We start from the raw sequence: 20,876 nt of genomic DNA, 5'->3' as shown, positions 1-20,876 counted from the left end.
CCTTAAGGAGCTCACAAGTTTAGATGCGCTAGAAGGGCAGTGAGAGAAAAACATGAAGAAATTAGAGGACATTGCCATCCATGCTAAATGTAGGGTATGAATTGTAGAATGGGTGATTCAATCATCTAAAAAAATATGAAAAAAAAATGTCAAAAATAAATATTTTTAGTTTAAACCATGTTACTGTATCATTTCATTAGTAATAATAATAATAGCTGCTGGAGAGCCTGGGCGGCTCAGTGGGTTGAGCATCTGACTCTTGATTGGCTCAGGTCATGATCCCAGGGTCATGGGATTGAGCCCCAGGTCAGGCTCAGTGCTAAGCATGGAGCCTGCTCAGGATTCTCTCTTGCTTTCTGCCCCTCCCCTATTTGCACACACTCTCTGTCTTAAAATAAATAAACTTAATAATAATAACTGCTACTTTTTTCTTTTTTACTGCCTCATATATATAGATACTTATACTAGGTCTTTTACCTACACCTTTGACTTAGTTCTAATTCTAACAAGGCAAATATTATTAGCATCATTTTAACAGATGAGTTGAATCATAGTAGCTTTAAGAATAGAAGAGATTCTGATGGGTACTGAGGAGGGCACCTTTTGGGATGAGCACTGGGTGTTGTATGGAAACCAATTTGACAATAAATTTCATATATAAAAAAATAAATAAATAAATAAAAAACCCAAAAAAAAAAAAAAAAAAAAAGAATAGAAGAGATTCACATCTGTGCTGATAGCTGACACATGATTCAGACTTAAAGGAAGGGAATGAACTAGATTATCTTCTAGGCTTACTTTAAGTACTGTGATTTTACCATGTATTTCTTTCTGTGGGTTGTAGTCAAGAAAGTGGAAAAGTCACTGCTGTAGGTTATCAAAACATCACAATATATATATATATATATATTGAAATGGACCTGTGTGCTAGAACACAGATGTCTTTGTCATGCAAAACATTTTTTTTTTAATTCAGTGTTAACTATTTAACCATACGCACATATATATAGTTACCCAAGAAAGTATTTTTTTCCTTTGCTTTAAGTAAATTTCTTAAAATTTCCATGTGAATGAATTCAAAGTACAATCAAATTATGCTTAAGTGTCCTCTCCTTTTGTAATTACCAAAATGCTAATATTGTTAATTGTACTTTAATATATTCTGAATAATATAATTTAAACTCTAGCTACTTAACTCCACTTTTCTGCCAATTTAGCCATTGCCATATTTAGCACTTGCCATATTTGTCTCTCTTTATAATCGAAAATAAAAGATAAAAACTGAATAATAAATAAAATGCTTAATTCTATTTTGTATTCATTCTTCCATCCTATTATTGAAACCCTTTGAATAGTATCTACAGATGACCCATATAACTATCACAATACTCTATTCTAAATTGAATGAAATAATAATATTTGATGTCTTTTCCTCCTATTATTCTCTATGTATGCTTTCTATCTTGATGTCAGATGACCATTCAAAAAAGCGTAGGATGAAATTTCGTATTTGCTAAGAGATTTCTTTTGTTTTATATTTCAGAAACGCTCTGGAACTTAACAGTTCAGCTGTTGAAGGTCTATATATCATTAAGCAAATTATAGAAGCTTTTAAAATCCTCCTCATAAAAGTCTCGTAAAAGGTTATTTTCTTATTTAAAGCATACTGTGCATTTCTTTTTTGACCAGAAAAATGAGTTGAGAGTTGTCTTTAAGCTACTGTAATTCCCAGGTGTCTTTCCAATTAATTAGAGTTCTGTCAAAACAGGTCTGTTGAAATTAAATTACTTTTGTTCTTCCTTTACAACACATTTCCAAATCCATGAGGAAACAGATTCAGTAAAGTACCATCAATCAGGTTCCTATTCTCTGAAATATGAATGGTAAATAAAATGTTCTAAAGCTACACAGAGATTTATTTTATGGATTTAGCTTCATTATTCACTGATCTAAAGTAAATAAAAAATGACACAAGGCCGTAGTCATAATCCCTTCGTTTCCTTCCTCTGTGTAGCGCTTATTCTGAGCCCTAATGTAACATTTGCTACTTTCTACCTTGTATTGTGTTATGTGTGTCTTATCCCCCTGCTACAATATAGCTCGTTAAGAAAACCACTTTCTCTTATTTAACTTTTAATCCCTGAGGTACCTAGTTCTGATGTGGTACATATTTAGCACTCAATATATTATTTTATTAGTGCTTTTAAAAAAATACTATTAAAGAGTATTTGAGGAACACAGTAAAGCAAAAAAAGAAAAGAAATCAAATAAACCAGAGTTTCTTCATCTAAATGTAAAGAGATAATGTTTTAAAATATTCCCCACCCCCTTGCCTTTCTCCTGTTTGTCGCCATTTTTAGTTATAAGCCTGATCTCCACTTAATTTTTATATAAAGTTAGACAGTGAACATGAACAGTCTCCATGTTATTTTAAAATCATAAAACAATTAAATAGCTACATAATATTTCATCTAGAGGATATTAAAACATAAAATTATTCAACATTATTTTGTTGTGAGGCATAAAGGTTTTTGCAATAAAGGCTATGAATCACTTTGAAGATAGAAGTGTGGCCGGTGATCTGGTGATAAAATTACATCTCAAGGTGTAGGTTTTAGGATGTATTATATCCAACTAAGGGATCTTTGTGTTAGCCACAGCTCAGAAGTATGATATACTGGGGTGATCAAACCTGATTGGAAGTTTTGTCCCCCTACTTTTCTACCTTGACCACTCAAAAAACCGACCTTCTCAAGAAGAGGAAACCTTTTGCAGCTTCCAGCAGCTGAGGACCTTGTTTCTAGGAGACACTAACCCACTCCATACTTATACTGTTAATTAGAATGCTTCCATTAAAGAGAAATAAGCTTTTCAGAAAAGACTTGTGTTCCTGAGGCTTTACCACACATTAACAAGACCACTTGCCTCTATTCATAGACACCAAGGGCAATCTGTCTAGGCTCTATCTCTTATCTACACACTGATTTCAATGACTACTCTGTAGTCCCAGATGCCAGTCTCTGCTCTGTACTTATATTCACCTCTTTGTTTGGTCCTTTGCAAGCCGCTGGTCCATTCAGATAATTTTTTATTTAGGGCAGAGGGGGAAGCTCCACCAAGTTCTGCTATGGACCCTCCCTTTTCTGACATACTCCATTCTTACAACCAGGCCCAGATCTCAAAAGCCCCTTCCGTGGTAGAGCCCTGGACCACTTTCTTGTTCAAGGGGAAAAAATTAGATACTGAGTTTTTGATAGATTATTTTCACATTTCAAATGCTTGTGGATTTTATGTAATATGTTATGTTCAGACCTGAATATTTGGCTTGAGTGTTTTTAAGGTTAATAAAAAGGTATTGATATTGTCTTTAGAGCCAAGACTAAGAGATTTTCTCAACGTGACACCTCTAATGAGGGGTAGAGCAAAAGACAAAATCTACATGTACTTTAATTTCCAAGCCTATGTGCTTAACCTCTCACCAGTTTGCCTCTCTTATGACCAGATAGTCCAATTATCTTGAAAAGAGTCATAGCAGTTAAAAGCAGGACTAACAAAAGAGTCTAAAACAAGGAGGAAAGCATCACTTTGCAAGGTTTGTGGACTTCTAAAACACATAAACTGTGGCTGGCCATTACTGAATAAATGAACAAGAATGAGCAGTGTAAGACCATGGAGTCAAAATCTGATAGTTGTCATTTTAATAATTAACTATATGATCGGCCCAACATGTCATACTTTACTAATAAAGAACCAGTACAGAACAAAAGCAAATATTGTTTGAATGAATAGTAATTATATAAAAGGAAACCATAAAGGAATATTTTTTAGAGAAAGAACATAGAAGTAGCCAATGATTTGCAAAGAGTAGTTAAAAACTCAAAATTTCAACTGGGTACTTATAATCAAAACTGCTTAGAGAGTTAGTGTCTGATGAGTGAAACTCTCACCTAGATTATAAAGTCCCTGAAAATAAAAATTAATTGATCAATTAAAATTTTATATTACAAATACTAAACTGGTTTTGCAGACATAGATTTATTAAAAACAGATCTCTTTAACAAGTTTAAAACAAAACAAAAATCAAAGCCATGTATTGAGAAAAAAGAAAGAAACAAAGGAAGAAACTAACAAACAGAGGTCTGACTGATCCTTTCAAATTTAAAGGGGAGAGAATAACTTGTTTAGGGTATTCTGTAAATTACCCCTGAAGTAAAAAGTGAAGCTATTTTCACTAAAAGAAAAGTTGGCTATTTTGAGTGCATTATAGCAACGATGAAAGTTCTGGACAAAGTAACATGTGTGGTGAAGGGACAGGATATCAGTAACCTGGAGAAAATATAAATGAATGTGCACTGGACCTCTTTTTTGGCCTTCCTTTCTATTAACCCCACACATACAGAAATAATATCAGTATTTCCAGTTTCTAGTTATCCTTTTTGAATATTTTCCTTAATTTAAAAATGGCTATAATAATATCAAGCAAAGTTGCTATGCTGATCAGCAGTGATCCGTATAGAGAGGTATGTAAAAAAACCTGGGCACAGATTAGATTATCAGTGAATACTATTATTGCTGTTATAATTAGCAGAAAAGAATTAGATTCTTTGAAAAGAAGAAATCAGATCACAGATGAAATTCATATATAATGGTTCTATTATCAGTGAATATTATTGATGTTTTCAACAGAAAAGAATTAAATTAGATCATAGGTGAAATTCATATATATTGGGAGTTGAAAGAGTGAGAAGATGAATGGGCAGAAGATTGCAAAACACAAGAAATGACAGGAATAAAGGGAGGATAGAGAAGGTGAGAGAGACAAGAATTGAGAAGCACTCTTCACATAAATAAAGATATAGAGAAGGTAAGAGGTGAGTGTTAGGTTTGAGGGTCACACGATATGACTGAGATAAGATTTCAAGTTCTATCAACTGAAAAACAGGAAGAGAAAGAGGTGGTAGACATATGAGAAAGGAAGCAGGAGTCAGACATTATCTTTTTTTTTTCAGACATTATCTTTATCAGATAATGTTTTCCTGAGTTAGTTTTATGGCTGTAAATTGTTCTTGTTACTTGAGTAATCAAATTAAAAAAAAAAAAAAAACTCCTCACCTTAAAATGTAGTTGTTGTTCTCCCAAGGATTTTAAAACACGAGCATGAAAATTCCACAAATAAAACAGTACATGAAGTCTCTTATGCTCTAGAAATTAAAATGCATTGTGATGTGAAAGAATAGAGCAAACTATTTTTGTTCCTGTAGTTATTTTATGCACACTATTTAGATCAGAAATCAGTATTGATGATGGACATTCAAAAATTAAATGAGAATTTCCACTTCTATGTATAATAGAGAAACCAATACTGGACTTGCTCTCCTACAATAAATAAATAAAAACTGGAATAGAATATATAAAACAGTAGTCTTCAGACATTGGCCAACAGGCAGTACAAGACTGTGATCCCTTTAAGGGAAACAATCGAGGTTAGCTTTCCAGCATTCTTGCTATCTCCCAAGAGGCCTTTTCTAGACCACAAGTTGGGAAGAAGGACCCATACATAATATGATGATTTCTCTGGTTATGAAAACAGAGACTGGAATTTGGATTGATTGAGGCAAATGTGCTGAATAATAGATCTGACCAAAATTTTCTCTCTAAAGTTGAATTTTGCCAGAATCAAGTAATCTCCCTGTGACTAATCTTTCTTTAGAACCGTAAGTATTATTATATCCATTTTGTAATATGAAAGGGAAAGAGGAAAAAGTGGTAGATTCACTGCAACCGCTATCAAAATCCCAATGGCACTTTTGAAACAATAGAAAGATTTGTTCCAAAATTCAAATGGAGGGGCACTTGGGTGGCTCAGTCAGTTAAGCGTCTGACTTCAGCTCAGGTCATGATATCACAGTCCATGAGTTCAAGCCCTGCATCGGGCTGTGTGCTGACACCTCAGAGCCTGGAGCCTGCTTCGGATTCTGTGTCTCCCTCTCTCTCTGGCCCTCCCCGTTCATGCTCTGTCTCTCTCTGTCTCAAAAATAAATAAACATTTAAAAAATTAAAAAAAAAAAAACAAAATTCAAATGGAATCTCAAGGAACCCTGAGAAGCCAAAACAATTTTGAAAAAGAACAACAACATAAGATGCATACTTCCTTATTTCAAAACTTACTACAAAGCTACAATAATCAAAACAGTGAGGTATTGGTGTAAAGACATACAGATAGGCCAATGAAATAGAACACAGAGCTAGGAAATAGATGGTCGGATTATCTTTGACAAGGATGTCAAGATTATTCAATGGGTAAAGGATAGTCCTTTCAACAAATGGTTCTGAGAAAACTGGTTATCCACATGCCAAAAAATGAAATTTCACCTTTACTTTAGTCCATGCGCAAAAATTAAGTCAAAATTTATCAAAGACATAAAAGTAAGGGGTGCCTGGCTGTCTCAGTCAGTAGTGTATGGTACTTTTGATCTCAGGGTTGTGAGTTCAAGCCCCGTGCTGGGTGTAGAGATTATCTAAAAATAAAACCTTAAAAAAAAAAAAAAAAGACCTAAAAGTGAGAGCTAGGACCATAAAAAGAAGAAATAAGAGAAAAACTTCATGACACTGGTTTTGGTAATGATTTATCTGATATGGTACCAAAAGCATAGGCAACAAAAGCAAAAACAGACAAATGGACTACATCACATTTTAAAAATTTCTGTGCAAAGAACACTATCAAGAGAATAAAAAGGTAACCCATGCAATGGGAGAAAATATCTGCAAGTTATTTATCTAATAAGGAGTTTATATCCAGAACATATAAAGAACTCCCCAAACTCAACAACAATAAAAAACAAACATCTTGATTAAAAATGGGCATACGATTTAAACAGTTCTCCAAAGAAGATATACAAATGACCAATAAACACATGAAAAGATGTTCAACAATGCCAATTGTTAGGGAAATTCAAATCAAAACCACAATGAGGAATACCTCACATCCATTAATATGGCTACTATTAAGACCAAAAAAAAAAAAAAACAAACAGAAAATAACAAGTGTTGATAAGGATGCAGAGAAATTGGGATCCTTGTACATGTTGGCAGGTGGTAAAAATGGTGCAACCATTATGGAAACCAGTATTGAGACATGTGCACTTAGATATATCCTCAAAAAATTAAAAATAAAACTACCATATGATCCAGCAATCCCACTTCCAAAATAACTAAAAATAGGGTCTCAAAGACTTATTTGCACACTCATGTTCAAAGCAGCACTACTTATAATAGCTTAGAGGTGGAAGCAATCCAAATGTCCATTAATAGATAAATGGGTAAAAAAAAAAAAGTAGTATATACATATAATAGAATGTTATTCAGCCTAAAAAAGGAAGGAAATTGTGTCATTTGGTATAACATGATGAACCTTAAAGATATTATGCTAAGTGAAATAAGCCAGTCACAAAAGACAAATCCTGTATGATTCCATTTATCCGAGGTATCTACATCATACAAGTTTATACAAACAGTAAGTAGGATGGTCATTACCAGCGGCTGGAGGGAAAAGGAAAAGGGGAGTTGTTTTTTAGTGGATATAAAATTTCAAATTTACAGGATGAAAAAGTCCTGGAGATCTAGCTGATCTACAACATAAATGTGCTTACCACTACTGAAGTGCACACTGAAAAATTATTAAGATGGTAAATTTTATGTTATATATTTTTTACCACAATAAAAAAATAATTTTTCCTACCCTTTACAGTAATGTGTATGCCCCCCAATGCTTCCTTGAACAAGGTAAAAATGACAACAAGAAAAATTGAGTCCTGTGCCTAAGGACAGAGATAAATTTTATTTCAAACAAGGGAGAAGAAATTTGTGATTACAGCGTATCAACTTCCTAACAAAGAATTAACTGTTGAAAGATGTTTTGAAACTAAATATGGAATTCATGGGAAAGAACTCTGATGGGAGAGCTTATGTTATTATCCACTTGTAAAACTATGCAACACCATTGCTGATATTGAATGAAGAAATTCCTAAAGATAAATGCATGACAGCAGATAGTAGTCATGGGAGTGGTGGGTACTGTTTGCTTCCTCCTGTGGAAATAAGCATATCCGATATTTCAGCAGAAATATTTTGACAGAGACTTTCCTCATGAACTTGGATCCCGTTTGAAGAAAGAGGCCAGATCATACTGACAAAGTGACAAAGGAGGTAGTGTATCTAGGAAAGTGTATCTCTAGAGGTAGTGTATCTCAGGAGAGTCTGAGAAGAAACAATCACTTCTACTAGATGAGGGATCTAGCATCAACACAGGAGGATAGGCCAAATGGGAAAACCACATGTGCACTTAGATATATACTAATGATCTGAATTTCAAACTGTCTGCAGAATAGGACTGTTGGTGAATGGAGACTGTTGTTATTCAGAAGACCTCTTCTAAGGAGATGCACTAATGATTTTTTAATGTTTATTTTTGAGAGAGAGGGTGTAAGCGGGGCAGGGGGAGAGAGAGGGGAACTTATAAAAACTTATAAAGCACCATAAACATTTAGTGGGCATGACTATTCTAAGTGTCAGGGACGTGATGATTAACAAAAAGGCATCGCTCTTTTCTTTTAGGAGCTTGAAGAAACTGACCCATACATCAATAATTTCAATGTAATATGACAAGTGCAGGAAAGTAGACTGAAAAGGCACTTTAACCTGCCTGACATTTTAAAAAGGTGTTTTGGAATTGATCCCTGGCCTCAGTCACCGTGGATGAATATGACATAGCTGGTAATGCTATGGAAATGAATGCTTTGGTAATGAATGGCACTGCAGGGAGAATGTTGGAAAGGTAGGGAACTGCATGATAAATGTGGAAAATGCAAATAGTTCAACCCAAGAGTGGAGACAGGAGATTAGTATGTTGTATCTGGGCTATGGTAGACCTTAAAAGCGATGCTATTGTAATATCTTCTGCTTCCATCTGGGATTGGTATGAGAAATGTTACTTCCTTCTGCTTGGAAGGCACCACCCCCAGTTCTCCCACTGCTGCTCTGTCTCAACCTTTAGTTCTCAGTTTCAAATGGCTCCTCCCCAGAGATGTCCTGACAACGTCTAATCAAAGCAGGGCCTTCCTCCCTCTTTTTCTCCCATGAAATCTCCCCTGACATACTTGAGCGTTTAGACCCTCTCACTGATGGGCCCTAGAGGTACTGCATATGCTACTCTAAAAGACTTAACGTACTGCATTAAAATCAGGTATCTGTTTAGTTTCTTCTAGATTGTGAACTCTTTTTTTTCCCCCAAATGTTGATTCATCTATTTTGAGAGAGAGAGAGAGACCAAGCACGAGCAGGGGAGGGGCAGAGGGAGAGGGAGAAGAGAGAGAATTCCAAGCAGGCTCCACACTCCAGACTTAGTCCTCAGCACAGAGCCTGAGGCAGAGCCCGACAGAGAGCTTGATCTCACAAACGGTGAGATCCTGACCTGAGCAGAAATGAAAAGTCGGACACTCAACTGACTTATCACCCAGGTGCCCCTAGATTGTGAACGCTTAAAGCAGAGTTGGTAACTTAGTCCCACAGATAAAATCCAGCCCACTGCCCGTTTTTGTATGGCCAACAAGATAAGAATGGTTTTCACATTTTTAAATGGTAAGGAAAAAACTCAAAAGAAGAATATTTCATGATGTGCAGATTACATAAAATTCAAATTTCCATTTCCACAAATAAAGTTTTATTGGAACACAACCATGCTCATTCATTTTGTACAACAGCAGAGTTGAGTAGTTGTGACAGAGACCATGTTACCCTGAAAAGCAAAAATATTTACTCTTTGGTCCCTCCCAGAAAAAGTTGATATTTTATTTTATTTTAGAGGGCAAAGTTGATATTTTATTCTTTTTTAAATCCCTGTTGCTTAGTGTCTAGTAAACAGCCCCATTGGAGACGAGCTGCTGTCATCTCCATTTTATACATGAGGTTATGTTTACTTTTTTATTATTTTTTAATGTTTATTTTTTTTTGAGAGAGAGAGAGACAGAGACAGAGACAGAGGTTGAGTGGGGGAGGGTCAGAGAGAGAGGGAGACAGAATCCGAACAGGCCCCAGGCTCTGAGCTGTTAGCACAGAGCTGGATGCGGGGGCCTGAACTGGTGAACCGCGAGATCATGACCTGAGCTGAAGTCAGATGCTTAACTGACTGAGACACCCAGCTGCCCCTGAAACTGTCTTTAAGTCCCTTAAATATATTAAACACTTATTTTATATTGTAGCTTTAAACATTCATATGCAGGGCAGCTTTGTGAACCTGACTCTTCATTTAATTGTTCTGCTGCAATTTGCTAAAGGTAGCTTGTTTTTCCAAGTGTGTTTTAAATATTTTTAGGAACTCCTTAAAGCTCTTTGGAACATTATCAGTGGGACTTGTTTGAGGCCTGAGTTTAAAGAGTATACCACCATAGAGGATTTGAGTTTGCTAAAATACCAAGATTTGTGTTTGCTTCTAATCCAGGACCATTTTCACATAAATTAGTAGCCTGGGTTTTTCCCAAGCATATGGGGAATATGGACTCTGGTCCCAAAGTAGATAGAAGGCTTGTTGAGAATTCTCAAATATTTTTTTTTTCCTTTTACCCAGGGTTAAGACCAAGAAAAGCAAGCATCCTTATTACCTCTATGTTCTGGATAAGACTGTTCATCCCCCTAAACATGTTTCCTTGGGAATACCTGGATTTGCTTCTGTGTTTCACTCCAATCTCTCAACTTGCATGTAAGCCCAAGTGTTCCTGACTTTAATAATCTACCCACTACAGTAAAACTAAACTGCCAGGGATCAACACATGCCCTCAGTACATCTGGTGACTTTAACACTGACATAGAGAGGGACTCCTAATGTCTTACTGTTTCTGGTCTTTGTGGATTCCATCACTTTTCCTACTTATACATTTAATTTTTAAAATTATTTTATCCAGCAGTTTAATTGATTTTTACTTTCACTTCAGGATCCAGGTGTAAGGAGAATACCACATCTGCGATTTGTTTTTCTCAGTGTATAGAGTTAAGAGCTGATGCAACCACACAGTGCAAATGCTTCTGCTCTTACAGGTATGCTGTCACTTTTGCTCACATTTCATTGGCAGAACGTCTATGGCTAAGCCTCATCTCAATGGTGTGAGAAAGTATGTTTTTTTCCAAGGAAAACACTGTAAGAACATGGAAGCTGACAGAGGTATAGTATCCTCTTAGAGAGAGGGAAGAATGAATAATTGGAAACAATAATATAATCTGCCACAACAGAGATCACATATGTAACAGTGAATTTGGGGAATAAGATGATGTGTTCACATAAGTCATATTATGCTTGAAATATCTGTGAGACATTCAAGCACAGATGCTGAGCAAGTAACGGAATATATGGGTCAGAAGTTGAGGGAAAAATTCTTAATGGGAGATATATAGTTTAGAGTCATTAAGATTAAAAATGGTAGCTGCAATCTTCTGGAGGTAAATGAAGTTTTCAGAGATAAGAGGGTAGACTTGCTGTTCGGACATTTGCATTCTCCCAATTTTTCTTAAAACACAAAGCTCTCTCGGTCTTTCATTTTCCAATTTTTCAGTGGGAACATAGAAATCAAGACACATTTATTTCTCTGTTATAAGAAAAATAACAGTCCATGAGTGATAAGCGACAACCAAAGTTTAGACTCAGTATGTTAAGAATACCAAAGGCAGTCGTTGGTGCAAGAGATAATTTTGTCCAAATGCACAGCCAGCACACTGTTCCAGGTGGAAATATTAGTTTAGGTTGTCCAGACTGTCCAGCTTTTCAAGAAAAACTGAAAATAGATTTTATGTGTAATCCCCCAATTTTTAAATTGGATACATTTATTTTAAGATATTTCAAAGGTCAAATTATTATTGTTATTATTACTATTATTATTATTAAGTTTTTAATTTTAATTCCAGTGTAGTCAACATACAGTGTTATATTAATTTTAGGTGTACAATATAGTGATTCAGTAATTCTATACATTACTCAGTTCTCGTTATGATAAGTGTACTCATTAATCCCAGTCACCTATTTCACCCATTCTGGTAACCATCAGTTTATTCTCTATAGTTGAAAGTCTGTTTCTTGGTATCTCTCTCTCTCTGTCTCTCTTTCTCTCTCTGTATCTCTCTCTCTTTTGTCTTTGTTCATTTGTTTCTGAAATTCCACATATGAGTGAAATCATACGGTATTTGTCTTTCTCTAACTGACTTATTTTGCTTAGCGTTATGTTCTCTAGCTCCATCCATGTCATTGAAAATAGTGATTTCATTTGTTTTTATGGCACCTAGTATGTCTTGGATAGTGAATATTAAAAATGAACATGACATAGTCTCTGCTGCCTAGAAATTCAAAGCCAGTTAAGGAATTTTCTTCCATTATTCCTAATCTCATTGGGTATGTTATTAAGGCAAGACCTTTCTCTATCATGGGCCAGTCTGGGCACTGTCTCAACAAACACATCATAAAACTGATTTGGTGTTTGGATTCAGTGTGAGTTAATAAACCAAATTTTCAAACAAGAAAATTCAAGGCCTGAGTGGAGTTGGATTTAGTAACTGATTTTGAATTACTAATAGATTTTTTTTCATTGTCTATTAACATGAGCATATGTTTCATGATTCTAAAGGACAGCTTAGGAAAACAGTTAAAGACTAAAAGTAAGCAATAAAGCAAACAGTAGAGATAGGAAAGATCTTATTTCTTTCCAGCAGAGCCACAGTAGATAAATGACTGCAAGAACAGAACAACCTGCAACCTGGGTATGGATCCAAGAAGAGAATTCTATAAACTTAGAGTAAAGGATACAGAGAGGAAGGTCAAAGCCAAGTCAGCAAATATTAGACTGGCTAGACCATCTCTTATGGAAAGATAATTAAGGAAATTTAACGCCTATGAAAAGATTCTGAAGGACAAGAGAAAGAAAACATAAACCAGAATCTCAGAAAAAGGACAAGCTTGTGAATTTTGTTACTAAAGAAGGAGAAAAACATTTTAGAAAACTCCTTGGAGTTCTTGATCTTAGGATAATGGTTCTATTTATGAGGTACTACCAACATCAAAGTTATAGAATAATGAACATTTATGTATTAAAAAGCCCAGCATCAAAGTATATGTAAGTTTATAAAAGTATATAAAATCTATTAGAAACGTGAAGAAATTGAGAAAAATAACCCATAATTTTACATATAAGATTTTAATAATTCTCATGCTTTGGCAGCTCTAAAGGATTTATTTTTTTAATTCAGAAAATTTTGGAGAACCTAATTAATGAGGTTGAGTTTAGATAAATAGATATCATAGGAAATACATCCTTTTCAAGAATGCTTGAAACAAAACTAATCAACTTCTAGGTCCCAAAACTTCAATTATGCCAGAGTAGAAACAATAAAAGCCATATTCTCTGATTGCAATGTAATAAAAAGATGATTTAATGACAATAACTTAAAACAAAAAAAGGCTCACCCTTGTAGAAAATGGAAAACATGTCCTAAAAAAGCTGTTGGGTTAATAGAGAACCAAAGCTACCAGTAAAAAATTTTTAAATGTTTAAAAATAAGAACTCTTTCTATTAAAATGTATAAGATATGGCAAAGCTGTATGTAGGCAAACTCATAACTTTTTTTAAATTTTATTTTGAGAGAGAGAGAGAGAGAACAAGCAGGGGAGTGAGAGAGAATTCCAAGCAGGCTCCACACTGTTGGAGCCCAACATGGGGCTCACACTCACAAACTATGAGATCATGATCTGAGCTGAAATAGAGTTGGATGCTTAACTGACTGAGCCACCAATGCACCCCACTCATAACTTTTTATACATAAATTATTATTAATACAGAACTGCCTAGGTAGCTCAGTCAGTTAAATGTCTGACTCCTGATTACGGCTCAGGTCATGTTCCCAGAGTTGTGGGATCAAGCCCTGTGTGGGACTTCACGCTGGTTGTGGAGCCTGCTTAAGAGTCTCTCTCCCTCTCCCTTTTCCTCCTCTCCCCTCTCAAAAATAAATAAATAAATAAATAAATAAATAAATAAATAAATAAATATTAATAGAGAAAAATGAAAAGAACAAGCACCTTAACAAAATAAAACATAAGATGTAGAGCAATGAAAATAATAAAAGTAAATCTAGAAACTGAAATAAAAAGGCAGTTTTATCTATAAAAGCAAAAACCTGTTCTTTAGGGGAACAAATTATTTGAAAGGATGTCTCTATAACCCCTTATTCTAGTTCAGGAATTAGTGGAAAAGAAATATGAATACATTTCTGGAGAAGTTACCGAGGCTACCTTTGGTCTCAAATTATTTCCTGGGTGCTCAATGGTAATGTTGATTTAGAGTCCAGAGGTGGCCCTAGGTTAGAAATCCAAAAAAAGCACACACTTTCTGGCAAGTACACGGTTTCACTATAACCTGGAGTCTATTTGCTTTTCCTCTTTCAGAGTTTTTATCCCATGAACACTAACGTGAACAACTGGTAATTCTCCCAGTATGCTTATAAATGATTTTTCTTAAACCCAACCCAAGCACCATTTTCTGTGTTTAGCATAAGTAGATCAATCTATTTATCTTTTTGGATCTCCAAGAACAAGCAAGAATCAGTATCCTTCTCACTGATAAGTTCCTACACCTCTAGTTTATTGCTCTGGTGGCCCTCTGCTGCCCCCTCTTGGTTCTAGGGAATACTCTCTCAGGCAGTGGTTGCAAATGACTTAAAGCCTCAGAATAAAAAACCCTCCAAGTTTCAGAAATACCTGTGTAAACCCACACACAGTTAATGAGTCTTTGCTTTTAGTAGTATAATAAAATTACAAATGTTTTTTGTTACTCACCATCTTCACATATAACTAAGGTAATTTGCCAACTGTAAAAGCACAATATTTATTTTACCAAGTAGTTTCAGAAATTTGGGGCACCTGGGTGACTCAGTAGGTTAAGCATCCAACTTCAGCTGAGGGCATGATCTCATGGTTTGTAGGTTTGAGCCCCGCATTGGGCTTCACACTGACAGTGCAGAGCCTGCTTGGAATTCTCTCTCTCCCTCTCTCTCTGCCCCTTCCCCACTTGTGTGTGCTCTCTCTCTCTCTGTCTCTCTCTTTCTGTCTCTCTCTCTCTGTCTCTTTCTCTCTGAAAATAATAAATAAATAAACTTAAAAAAAAGAAAGTAACTTTGACTGAAAGCTTTCTAGATTAACTTTAGTATTCCAGGTTAAAACAGTCAAGTCATGAACATAATGAATTTGACCAATAATTCAGTGATTGTCTACATTTCTGAGTCATGGAGAGCTTTGGAATCAGATGAAGACTGATTCCCAAAGGAATCTACCAGTCCTGGTAGAACTCTGTGATGTAGTTCCATGACCCATTTTTGAGAAAGACTTGTTGCACCGACCTGGGAAAGTACACTCTTGCCTCAAGCCACCATAGCCCTTCTCATGGCCTACATAAACAACTGATTGATGCCACAGCATAAAGGCCCCACTCAACTCTAAAGGGTCATTGTGACTCCAGAGCTTCCCCATGAAGTCAGCTAGGGTCGCAGGTAGGCCCTCTTCACAGCGTAACTTCTTCCCCTGCCCATTCCTACTTCCTCCCCATCTCTGTTGCAGGTATTGATCCCAAGGGCACTGCTTAATAAATATCCTCATACTAAACTTCACCTCAGAGTCTTCTTCCTGGGGAACCCAACATGTCACAACTATACACAGGTCTGCATAAAGGAGAATTTCCCCCTTCTCAGGGGAATTATTCAAAAGCTACAAGAAGACTTTATCAGTTCACAAACCATTTTGGGGGAACTTGGAAACATGTATAACTCCCAGACTCCACTTTATATCAAACACTGACAAAAGAAGAGGACATTCATTGGAAACAAAAAGGAGGCAGTGGAAACAAGTATCTGTAGGGAGAAATCTCAAGAGCAGGGGATCAGTGAAAATAGATCTCAAAAAGCATCAACAAAAATATACGTCCTGAAAATTAGGGTACATCTTGAGGTCAAAAGTAATATTCCAAGTTTATGATACTTGGTGCAAGGACTACATGCAGTTGACACATCTTTCTTCCTTAGAAGACGTAGGGTTATAAAAAGAATTATACAGAAATGTCATATTTGCAGGAAACAGCATGACTCTGTAACAGAAAAAGAGAAAGCCTTTGCTTTATGAAAACTAGCTACCCTAAAACCCAACTTTGTTTTCTTCTCCCAAAAGGAACCTCTTACAAATGACGAGTCCAAGAAAACCTAACTCATTCAATGATGAGTAATATTTTAAAAGGACAGAATTGATTTTTTTAAACACCATTTTTTTAAAAGTCTCTTCCCCCTTCCACTCTTTAAAAAAATATTTATTGATTCCTTTCACTTTCTTTGCCTTCAAGCAACCAAGGCCAATGAAACCTGTAAGGTCAAGGAGACTGTTGAGGCTGTTGGAAGTGGGCAGAGCAGAGAAAGCAAACCAACTGGGTCAATAGTTTGATTACATACAGAAGGAATAAGCAAATAAGTAAATAAATTGAAAATAATAGGAACCAGAATCTTCACTATTAGGAAAAGGAGTTCCAAATATGGAAAAGCCAAATGCCAAAATCAACCCTGTAGTATTGAATTGTAATTGGAGTTATCACTTTGAATGCATAGTATTTAATGTATAGATGTAGATCTAGAAATAGATATAAATGTTTGCATGTAAGCATATATGGATGATTAGATGGATGGATGGATGGATGGATGGATAGATAGATAGATAGACAGACAGACGGATGTATATTTCCTCTGCCTGATGAGAAAGCCTAAAAGCCATTGCATCCCAGAAGCATCAAATAGACCTAGTGCTCAGATTTTGGTTTCTATATAGCATTTTCCACTATATAGAATGAGAACTCCTTGGGGGAAATAAAAGAACAACACGAACCTAGAGATCTTGTGTCAGAAAGGAAGAGCTGAAATAAAAATGATGGGGGGATGTCATAGGATTCAGCTTTGGGAAAGGGAGATCTCGTTTGCCAAATAGAATTGTCCCCCCTTATCTATGGGAATACATTCTAAAGTCCTCAATGGATGCTGAAGCTGTAGATAGTACAGAACTTATATATACTATGTTTTTTTCCTATACATGCATACCTATGATAAAGTTCAATTTATAAGTTAGGCACAGTGAGAGATTAACAACGATAATAATACAAATAGAGTAATTATAACAATATACTGTAATATAAGTTAAGTAAATGTGGGCTCTCTCTCTCTCTCAAAATATCTTATTGTGATGTAGTCACACTTCTTGTGATGGTGTGAGAAGATAAAATGTCTATGTGATAAGATGAAGCCTTAGGTTACTATTAATCTTCTGGCATACATCAAAAGGAGGATCATCTGCTTAGACAGTAGTTGACCACAGGTAACAAACAGCAGAAAGCTAAAGCATGGATAAAGGGGGATTATTATATATATAGCAAATTGAACATCAAAATAAACAATTATAGCAGTGGTTTATCAACCCATTAAATAAGTAGGATTCTATGAGTGTATGTGTTTGTATATAAATAAATAAATAAATAAATAAATAAATAAATAAATAAGAGCGGGGAGCTATTACTTCCAACAGAAGTCAAATAAAATGTAGAAAGAATGGTGAAATTAGAAAATCACAATTTGGCATTCAGCAGAGTAAGAACATATTAAGGTAATAACCTTCAGTGGATGCTGAAGTGAATGGGTAAAGAATTATTGAGGAATAGGATAATTACATAATCTCAAAATATCTCCCTTCAAAATACTTACTAATTACAAAGAGAGAACTAGAAACTTCACAATGGAGAAACTTGGCAAATACCACTTAAACAAGTGATAAAAGTCACTATCACCAATAATGGGACAAATTGATGACGCATGCTTACTGATATGGCACAATGAGGAAAACACAGCTTCACTTCTGTAATATTGCTGACTTAAATGCATAAGCTTAATATAATCATAAGGAAACATCAGACAAATCCAGACATTAAAGGCATTATACAGATTAACTGGCCTGCATTCTTCAAAAAATAAGAGGGTCATGAAAAAAAAGGAAAGATGAGGAAATCTGAGGTTCCAGATTTCAGGATAATAAACAGACATGACAACTAAATGCAACATGTAATCCTTCATTGATTGGATCCTGGGACATGGATTATATTTTTTAATCCATTTATTTAATTTTAGTAATTAGGTAGATAGATAGGTAGGTACATAGGTAGGTAGATAAATAGGTAGATATAGGTAGGTAGGTATGTAGATAGGTAGATAATAGATGGATAGATAGATAGATAGATAGATAGATAGATAGATAGATGGATAGATTAGCAAATGTAGTAAATGTTAACATTTGGAAGACCTAGATGCAAAATATGTATATATATGTAGAATTCTTTATGATGCAGGCAGGCTCAGTCCAAGGTCCCAGAGAAGGTCCCACAGGACCAGCTAAGAGGGTCTTTGGCTTTGCTCAGGATAGAAATTAAATGCAAGCTGAGTGGAAGTGAGAGCAGAGTTTATTGAAGACATGGAGTGCAGATACAGACAGAGCATCTGGAAGACTCAGAAAGGAAAGGAAAGAGAGAGTTTCATCTTTGCTTGGGGTCTGAGGTTTTTGTTTTTGTTTTTGTTTTTGTTTTTGTTTTGAGGATGGTGGTCTGGTGTACCTGTCCTCTCAGGCATCCAGGAACTGGTCAAAACAAGGATGAGTGCCTGGGCGTCCTTCACAATTCACTTATATCCTGAAGCCAGGGATCTTGGCCTCAAAGTGTCTGGAGTCAGTAGTCTTGGAAAATGAACATGACAACCCCTTTTGGTCACTGCTTAGATGTTATCTATTGTGCTGGATGACTCCAAAGAAATCATTAACTCTGACCTTTACAAGCAGGACACTCATTAAGGCGTGTATGTGTACAGTAGGGGTGCAGTTGCTAGCAAGAATAGAAGCAGGAAAAGGAGCAAAAAAAAGCATTTTGTTCCATGGGGTCCCTCCAGTTTCCCTGCCTCATCTATACTATTCTTATAAGTTTTCTGTAAAATTTGAATTATTTCAACTAAGAAGTTTACAAATGTTGTGCTTTTAAAAAGCAAAACATACAAGAAAAATGTCATGGCACACATTAAAACTGTGATCAAACATTCTGCCAAGAATTAAAAACTTTTTAAAACAAGTCTAACTAGACCACAGAGCAGAAATACCAGAATTCTGGGAAGAAATGGTAATACAAGGGAATAAAATATGAGAGGAAAAACAGAAGTAAAAAATATATATATAAGCTTGCAAAAAGTGAATTTGAAAAATGAAATTGAAAGAATTTCAATGAAATTTAGATACTGCTGAAGCATGGAAAACAAAACTAAAAAACCAACCAGTGAAAAAGAAATAAAGTTAAAATTGGTAAAGACATAATTATAGATATAGAAGATGAAGAGGGTGAGATCAAGCAACTATGTTTGGAACCTTCAAAGGAAAAGCTAAAATAATGAAATAGAACCAACAATTAATCACATAATTTGTAAAAATGGTATATGGAGTGAATATAGTAATTATTTAATTGAGACTGAGTTTAGGGGCACTAAGATGACTGAAGGACTTTTCATTATGTGAAATTTGGCCCAAAATGATGAAACCAGATTCCAGATTTCCTTCATTTCCACAGGAAGAAGTAGCATCACGAGTTAAAAGCAATAGCGGTAGACAAAAATAAAGTGCTTTAGTTCTAAGTTTATATGTTCAATCTATCAGTTACATTTTTATGCATGTTTATGAATATATTATCTCTAGAAGAAAACCCATAAAGTGGCACCAGAGATTGCTTCTGGGGAAATAAATTTTGGGGGGATTTGGAGGACAAAATTGGCTTAATTTTGGTGACCAACAAAAAAGAGAAGAGTAAAGGCAAGATGTAGGCCAATCTCCAAATGTTATACTGAATTAAATCATACTACTAAAGCACACTCATTGTTAATTCATGGTATGGAAGACATCAGCAGAGGCAGTTAAGTATTCAATCCTCAAGCACTCTTCAATCTGTTGAGAATTTCTTACACAACCTCTGGTCAGAAACCTAAACTTCATCTTCTGTTTTATAACATTGCCTTTGTTATTTCTGCTGTTAACTAGCCATCTCTGCTCTCTTCTAGCTTTGACTTGGAAATGTGTTAACCAACCACTCCTTTGTTTAATTTCTTTCAAGTTTGCTATATATGCTTTCCTTGGATCCTACCTTCTGTATTCTAATTACATACTACTGATTTTATCCTGAATCTTATTTATTCCAGAGAATGGAATATTTTTCTTGCTGATACCTGGAGAATGATGCTACTTAGACAAATTAATTTGTTCTAATATTTTTAACCCAACCCCCTCCCAAATAAATACTTTAGGATGACTATCTATTCCACTTATAAAATAAGATTTTAATTGTCCTTTGGGAAATAAATTCAGTGTATTGATTCTTTCTTAGAACTCTTATTTATATCCCATGTAATAGATTAAGCCAGTTTTCCCATTTTGTCTCATTTTATTCTCAGTGGAAATATAAACCACCTAGTTACCACGTTCTGAAAAAGAGTGTATTTTAACAGTGTTTCCCCAAGCATAATCTATGAGATGTGATATATGGTAATTGTTTTGTTTTGTTTCAGGAGACAGAAAGTCCTGAGGTCATATAAATTTGAGAAACCCTAGCTTAATAGGTTTATCACAGGATTTCTCAAAGCTTTTTAAAAAGCAACGTGTGCTGTGAATCTCTAATAGGGAAAACACCTATTTGAAAAAGATCTCTTTACTTTGGCTTACCTTTACTTCAGAATTCTCCTTTCTTAACAGG

The 20,876-nt window shown here is 35.2% G+C and overlaps 1 protein-coding gene across 1 annotated transcript in view; it reads right to left on the bottom strand.

The window, feature by feature from the left end:
• Positions 1-20,876, bottom strand: part of PKIB (cAMP-dependent protein kinase inhibitor beta) — a 182,850-nt gene that overhangs the window by 161,040 nt on the left and 934 nt on the right. The window lies entirely within an intron of this gene.

Source organism: Puma concolor, chromosome B2, assembly GCF_028749965.1.
Source record: "Puma concolor isolate L17-30 chromosome B2, mPumCon1.1.hap2, whole genome shotgun sequence".
Taxonomy (NCBI): domain Eukaryota; kingdom Metazoa; phylum Chordata; class Mammalia; order Carnivora; family Felidae; genus Puma; species Puma concolor.
Note: the sequence above shows the minus strand (reverse complement) of the source record. Positions and strands in the feature narration are given on the sequence as shown.